The following is an 8643-nucleotide window of genomic DNA, read 5'->3' as shown; positions in this document are numbered from 1 at the left end:
AAGATAAAGACTGGCAGGTAGCAATTGAAAATTTGGACAAAAAAAATAACAGAAGGTAATAAGGAAACAAATGAAACCATACAAAAGACACAGGAAATGGTTCAAGAATTGCAAAAGCAAGTGAAGGACTGTCAGTTGAATTTAGTGAAAGAGATTAAAGAGGCAATAAAATCAGAGGTTGCAGAATTGGCAAAAAGTATTGATGAAATAAGAACGGAACTCCAAGCTACACAGCAGAAGGTGCAAGAGATGGATGTGAAAACGGAAGGTTTAAGAGCAGAGGCAGCTGGAGTGAGCGATAGGGTTGTGGTAATGGAATGCAAAGCTATGGAAAAGCAACTTCGTTTTAGAGGCATTCCAGAAGTAATGGTTGGAACAACCCTGAAACAAGTTACTGAAATAATTGCAGAATTTCTAAATAAAGAGCAGGAAGAAGTGGCAGCCAATTTAGATATTGCCTTTAGAATTAATTCCAAATATGCAGAGCAAAAAAATTTGCCAAGGGATGTTATTGTCCAGTTAACTACCAAAAGAATGAAAGAGGAAATTCTCAGAAAGCATTTTGAATCCCCATTGGTACTTGAAGGGAAGCGTGTTTGAATTATGAAGGAGGTACCGAGATCAGTGCTGCAATATCGAAAAAAATATAGGGATCTGACTCAAAAGTTGAAAACCATGAATATAAGATATAGATGGGAAATACCAGAAGGGTTTAGTTTTGAGTTCCAATCTGTGAGGCAAGTTATCAAATCAAGACATGCAATGGAAGTGTTTCTGGTAGAGTATGAAAAGGACTTACCAAAATCAACCCGATTGTAATTATGGAATACAAATTATTATCTTGGAATGTAAACGGACTTAATTCACCCTCAAAGAGAAAAGCAATATTTCATTGGCTGGCTAAATAGAAATGTAATGTGATTTGTCTACAAGAAACCCATATACAAGAACAAGATGTAAAATATTTACAAAATAAAAAATTAGGGAAACAATTTGTGGCAACAACTAAACAAAAGAAGAGAGGAATTGTACTTTATATTAAAGAAGAATTGCAACCGAAATTGATTTTCAATGATAAAGATGGAAGATATGTGGCAGTGGAATTTGATTGTAATGCTAAAAACCCCCTGATTGTGGGAATATACGCACCAAATGGTGCGAAAGAGCAATTTTTTAACGAAATTAAAGATAGACTTGGACAGATAACATATGATCAAGTGATTGTGACAGGGGATTTCAATGGGGTAGTAGATGTGCAATTAGATAAAAAAATGAATTTGATAAAAAATAAAGGAGGGAAATTGCCAAAATCTTTTTTTGAACTTCAAGGACAAGAGGGTTTGGAAGATATATGGAGGAAATATAATCTGAATGCCAAACAATATACCTTTTATTCAGCAAGACATCAAGAATTTATATGATTTGGGTATCTAAAGAGCTTGCTGTGTGTACAAAAGAAACGGACATTTTGCCAAAAGTTAGCTCAGACCACAATCCTGTGTTTTGGAGATTTGGAATGAGAGGTAAAAAAAGGAGATGGAGAACAAATGAGGATCTTTTGAGCAGTTATGCTAATGTGGAGGTTGTTAAGAAAGAGACTAAAGACTTTATACAATATAATGTGGATCAAGGAGTGGGAATTCATAAAGTATGGGAGCATACAAAGCAGTGATTCGAGGAGGGCTTATGGATTTAAATGCCAGAGATAAGAAAAACAAAGAGTTGAAGTTGAAAGAAATTCAAGGAAAAATTAAGCTAAAAGAACAACGGTTAAAGAAAAGACCGGGCAAAAAGAAGTTAAAACAAGAAATTAAACTATTACAGGAACAAATTAGAACAATGGAGAATAAAGAAGTGGAATGGGAGTTAAAAAGGATGAAACAAAAAGCATTTGAAGGAGCCAACAAACCAGGGAAATATTTGGCTTGGCAATTGAGGAAGAAAAGGGAGAAGCAAACAATCAGTAAGATTGTGGAGGATGGGAAGGAGCTGTTTGATCAAAATTCAATTGAGAGGGCATTTTTTAAATATTATGCAAAGTTATATCAGAAGAGATCAATTGATAAAAGGTTATTAGAAGAATATTTTCGAAAGTTGAGTTTACCAACGGTGCCCAAGAAACTGAGAGAGAAATTAAATGCTGAAATAACAACATTGGAAATTTTGGAAGAGATACAAGATACAAAAGTGGGAAAGGCGCCAGGACTGGATGGACTTACAGCTAAATTTTATAAAGTAATGGCAGAGGACTTGAAGCAGCTGATGCAGAAAGTGATGAATGCGATTTTGGAAGGTCATGATTTGCTGGAGACATGGAATGAAGCTAATATTACATTAATACCAAAAGAAACACAAGATTTGACTAATGTGAAAAATTATAGACCGATATCCTTAACAAATAATGACTATAAGATTTTTGCAAAAATATTGGCTGAGAGGTTAAAGATCTGGTTGGTAGAGTTTGTGGGGGAGGAGCAGGCAGGTTTTTACCAGATAGACAGATAAAGGACAATTTGAGGACGGTTTTGAATGCGATAGAATATTATGATAAAAACCCAGGAAAACAAGTTGGATTTTTTTTTGTGGATGCCGAAAAAGCGTTTGACAATTTAAATTGGGATTTTATGTTTGCAATGATGGAAAAAGTGCAGATGGGCGAGATGTTTATTCAAGCAGTAAAGATGATATACAAAAACCAATCTGCAGCTATAGTTGTTAACCGGGACATAACGAAAAAATTGGAGATAAGAAAGGGAATGAGACAGGGATGCCCACTCTCTCCATTGTTATTTGTAATGGTATTGGAAATTTTACTTAGACAAATACGTGAAGATGAAATTAAAGGTATGAAGATTAAAGGGTATACATATAAGGTGAGGGCCTTTGCAGATGATGTGATGGTGATAGTGGAAAATCCGCTCCAAAATATGCCAAGACTGTTGGGGAAGATAAAAGAATTTGGAGAGTTGGCAGGATTTTATATAAATAAAAAGAAATCTAAACTGCTTTGTAAAAATATGTCTAAACAACAACAGCAAGAGTTAATGAAGATAACGGATTGTGAAGTGGTTCATAAAACAAGGTACTTAGGTATTGAGTTAACTGCAAAAAATATTGACTTATTCAAGAACAATTATGAAAAGTTACGGCAGCAAATAGATAAAGACATGATGGTATGGAATAGGTTAAATCTGTCATGGCTGGGTCGTATTGCCGCAATTAAGATGAATGTCCTACCAAGGATAATGTTTTTAATGCAGACAATTCCAATAGTGAAAGACAATAAGCAATTTGAAAAATGGCAAAGGAAAATGTTAACATTTGTGTGGGCAGGGAAAAAGCCTAGAGTCAAGATGAAAGTGTTATATGATGCAAAGGAGAGAGGTGGACTACAGCTACCAAATCTGAAATTATATTATGAAGCTATATGTTTGGTTTGGGTGAGGGATTGGATGCTGTTGGAAAACCATAAACTACTGACATTGGAAGGGTACAATAAAACCTTTGGATGGCATGCATATCTATGGTATGAAAAGACTAAGGCTGATATGATGTTTTTGCATCATTTTGTGAGGCGAAGTCTATTTGCTGTATGGGCTAAATATAAGAGATATTTGAATGAAAAAACACTAATGTGGATTGTACCAGCGGAGGTTGTCAATCCAAGGACTGAATACGAAGGAGAGGAGTGGACGACATATCAACATATCCTTAGAGTAGACCAGAATTTATATAGTATTAAAAACAATGAATTGCCATTTCGATACGGTTGGTTTCAATATATGCAGATAAAAGATTTGTATGATTCTGATTGGAGGAAAGCAGGTTTTAGGACAGAAAATTCAGAGCTGGAACAGTGTTTACTTCAAGGGGGAAAAATTGATATCTAAAGTGTATAAAATTTTGTTGAAATGGTTTACAGAAGACGAGATAGTAAAGGTTCAAATCGTAAAATGGGCAATAAATTGTAATAAGGATATATTGATGGAAGCTTGGGAGAAATTGTGGAAGAATACTATAAAGATATCAACATGTACCACGATAAGAGAAAATGTTTATAAAATGATTTATAGATGGTATCTTAAGCCAAAAAAGTTAGTTAAGGGAAACAGTCAGATGTCAGATAAATGTTGGAAATGTGGGAAACACGAAGGTTCTTTTTACCATATGTGGTGGATGTGTGAAAAAGCTAAACAGTTCTGGGGGGAAATAGTAGACGCTATGTCAGATATATTACAGAAAAATGTTGTTAAAAACCCGGAATTGTTATTGTTATGTATGAACCTTGAAGAATTTGATAAAATGGGCAGGATAATGGTGTTTTATATGATTACGGCGGCTAGGATACTATATGCTCAGTTATGGAAGACAAAGGAGATACCATCAGTGGAAGATTGGATCTTGAAAATATTGAATCTGGTGGAAATGGACAAACTTACGAGGAAACTATGAGAAGAAGTTGTGGAAGAATATATAAGAAGCTGGGAGAAATTTAAGAATTATATGGAAAAAAAGTGGGACATTAAAGGGAAAGTGTGGTCTTTGGATACTTTTTAAGGGGAGGATAGTGCTCTGTTACTTTAACTGAATATAGAGAGAGAAATTTTAACATTATATTGGAAAAGGATAATACAGTTTGTGATAATATACCAGGCTATAGTGATGTATTTTGCTATAATACATTAGGTCATAATAAGACAAGATTTATAGGGTATACACCAGATTATGGTATATTGTAGGACAGTATATTAAACGTTTAATTTAAGTTATAAGAGGAAAAATGAGACAATATATCTTAAAGTAATACTGAAAATAACAATAAATTTGAATGTTATAGATATGGTATAGTAGATATATATTATTTTGGATATGGAATATTATAGGTTATACTATTATAGAGTATGTTATTATAGAGAGTGTATATGTTGAGTAATAGAATATATGATTCATTGCTAGAATATACTGGATATTATATAGTATTAAATATATGATACATATTGTTAGAATATATTATATGTTATTGGATAACTATGTTATATAGGGTTTAGGATGGTTAAGGATTATATATTAAGAGGTAGTAAAGTTAATTAGATGAAGGGAATGGAAAACTGTCAGAAGTCAACAGAAAAGGGGGGAAGGGGGGATATTATTATATGGGGGAGATAAAATAATGTGTTGTATGTGTGAATTGATATAATGACCCATCCAATAAAAATTCTTATATGAGAGTTAGAAATAAGTTTAAACTCCCTAGTCTTTTAAAATTCCAATTTCTTACAGCTTCTTTTGACAATGTATGTTCTGCTGCCTCCTATGGTTGGGGGTTCTTGCGCTAGTGGGAATGGGCTGGATGCCTTTCTGGACCATCTGATGTCCGGTCACCCTGGGGTTCCCCTGTTACTGTGTGGGGACTTTAATGGTAGATTAGATGTGAGAGATGAAGATTTGCTAGCCTCTGAACTTTAGAGAGAAGAGGTGGATGTGGATTGCTCTTTTTGCTATAGGCAATGCTCTAAAGACAGTAAGGTTAATGTAGCGGAGTTAGGATAGCCCAGCTGTCTTGGAGACAGGGTTATTCTTAATTAGGGTTATTCTTAATGAATGTTTGGAAGATCAGGGGAACTGTACTTCCTTTCTGTTCTCTGGTAAAGTGTTATTGATTATGCCTTACTTTCACAGTCCATTTTAGAATGAGTGAAGAGTTTTGAAGTAGGAGAATTTTATGATGGTGATGACCATCATCTCCCCCCCCCCCAGTTAGTTCAGGATTTCCCCTAGATTGTCTGCTCCATCAGGCCCATTGGACCACCAGTGGAGTTGTATAGGAGTTGAACTAAGCAAATTAAATGGAATCAAGTACACCCCCACCAGGCTAAGGCTCTTCTTTTTTCTTAGTCTTACTGCTTGCTGAAAGCGAATAGTGCAGCTCCTACAGGGGAACGGGATGTACAATATCATGGCATTGTTGGATGTTTGGGGGGAGGCTTTATGTGAGGGACTCAAGGCTAGGGCTGCTGTTCCCCAGGTAGGGGATGGGGGATCCCCTGCTCCCACCCTCTGCCCCCTGCCACCACTAACCTGGCTGGGGGAACATGGCTCCCAGATGCACTCCCATTCTTTATGTGGGGGGTGATTTCAGCTCCAAATGGGCTTTGGAGACCAAATGGGCCCTGTGCAAAGTGCGCACATGCGCTCCCGAGACCTGCACGATGACGTCACTTCCTACGAGTGATGTCATCACGCAGGCCCGTGAATGTGTGTTCATATTGTGCACACTCAAAAAAACCCCCAAAAGAGATGAGTGCCAGCTCTCCACTTCCACCAGGGTAAATTCTGGTAAGGATGCGTGCCACTGCATTCTGGACCAGCTGTAACTTCCGGGTCAGGCCCAAGAGCAGCCCAACATAGAGTGAGTTGTAGTAGTCTAGGAGGTGACTGTTGCATGGATTACTGTGGCCAGGTCCCGGGGTGAAAGATAGGGCACCAGTTACCTGGCCTGCCGAAGATGAAAAAAGGCAGACCTGGCAACGGTCGTGACCTGGGCCTCCATTGAAAGTGTGACATACAAGGTCACACCCAGGCTCCTCACCATCGGCGAAGGTTGCAATTGTACCCCTTCGAGGGCTGGGAGCTGGGTCCCCAGCTCGATTTCCCCACAACCCAAACACAGAACCTCCGTCTTCAGGGGATTCAGTTTCAGGCGACTCTGATGTAACCATACCATCACAGCCTCAAGACCCTTGGCCAAGGAATTCTGATCCTGGTAGTACTTTGGCTGTGGCTAAATTTCTGACAGCAGAGGCTTTTATATGAGGATGAAAGGGGGGTATTTGTAAGACTGGTTCTGTCCAAGACTGCTGGGTCATGGGATTGTTAAATAAATATTTTTTTTAATCATGTATCAAAATACTGTAAAAGTGTAACAGAGTAAATAATTCAATATATAAATATTATAATAATCCAACATACATCACTATAGATGTATAAGGTCCTAAAATTAACAATATCAGTACTACTATATCCTAAATTTAAATCTACATCTAGGTTTAGTTTCCTAATTTGTTTTGTATTTGATTTTTTTAAATAATACATGTGTTCTGTTTTATATTCTTATCATGATGCTGCTTTGATGGCCCCTAGAGGGCCAAAAAGGCATGTACGTTTTAAAAAGAATTCAACGTCCCATCCAAAAAGTGAATACAGGTTACCATCTTGCACAAGTAGAAGATATGTACACAGTACTATCCAATCAACATCACTAGCAGTGAGTTCCCAGAAAGATACTTTCTAAGAAAGAATACAAATTATGTCTACACACATTATTGCAATGTTATTTGTAACGTTGCAATCTATAGGGAGCCAATGGAATCTAACAGTTCTTGAGCATAGGCCTAGGTTTGAAATCCTGTTCATACATAGGCTTAAGGTAGATCCATGCCTTATATTTGGCTATTAATTTGCTAATTTATGGGGCTTCATGCCACATATTTGCATGTGTAAGCAATGTTATGGATGAGGCCACAGTACAGAAGAACTTCCATAGACAAGTCCCACAGTTGTTCTCTAGAAACACAGTGATACAAATTATGTTATATACAAGTATGGAGATCTCATTTATGTTATTTCTACGATGCCAATGTGAGTCAGGGCAGAACAGGCAGAATAGACAGCTGCTGAGTATAGTCCAGACAGTGTGGTGGACTCAAAATACTGCATTTGGTGTTGCCAATAACTTGTTAGACATCTGCAGCTTGAAACATTAAAAAAGAAAAGAAAAACCTAATACATTCGACAATACATCAAAAAACCTAATAGTTCATGCATGTAAGGCAGGAGAGGTCTATCTATTGACAGATGTGTGCTGCAAGTCCCTGCTGGCCAATGAGGCACTGAACAACAGAGAGCTCTTCTATGAGCTCTGTATTGTCTCATACAGTTTGAACATGTGTTAGTGTGATGTTTAACAATCTCCCATCCTAAGTAGCAGCTCTGGGGGAATGTGCAGCCTTGTCTGTTTCCAGCTAGCAGATTCACTACGGAGTGTAATGCTTGGTTACGGATCATGAGCTAAGAAATTTGTCACGAGAGATGTGTATGTGCTGATTGAATTTTTTCCTACATATGAGATTTTGGTATAGTTAATTGCTGAGGTTGCCTTATTCTGGGAATGGATAGTTTTTTAAGAGGAGCAAAATGTTCTTTCTCATCATTGGTAACTTTATCTGCTAGAAGGTGAGTTAATGGAATATTAAGTAGTAGAAGATGAGCTTTCCTTGAGAGTGAATAATGAGAATGGAACAGTGACAAAAGTCTCTTGCATTTCTGAAGTTGTAAGCAGAGCTGAAAGTTAATGCTGCTTTGAGAAAAGTTCACTCAGGAATCTATCAGAGATGCTTGGTAATCATTTTCACTTCAATTATATAAGGCCACATAAAGTATTTGCTTGGAAATCCTAGTATCGTAAATACAGATGGCAGGTAGTAAAATAAATTGTCTCATAAAGTGATGCTGCAAGGCAAGGAAATGAAACACAAAGTCCTGCCATTTGTGATCAAGGTGAGATGGAGGCGAAAGTAGCCAGTTCTCCCAAATGGCTTTCCCTTCTCCACCTGCCATCACAGATTCCTTTGCTAGAGTCATCTT

The sequence above is a fragment of the Eublepharis macularius genome, chromosome 2, assembly GCF_028583425.1.
Source record: "Eublepharis macularius isolate TG4126 chromosome 2, MPM_Emac_v1.0, whole genome shotgun sequence".
Lineage (NCBI taxonomy): Eukaryota > Metazoa > Chordata > Lepidosauria > Squamata > Eublepharidae > Eublepharis > Eublepharis macularius.
Note: the sequence above shows the minus strand (reverse complement) of the source record.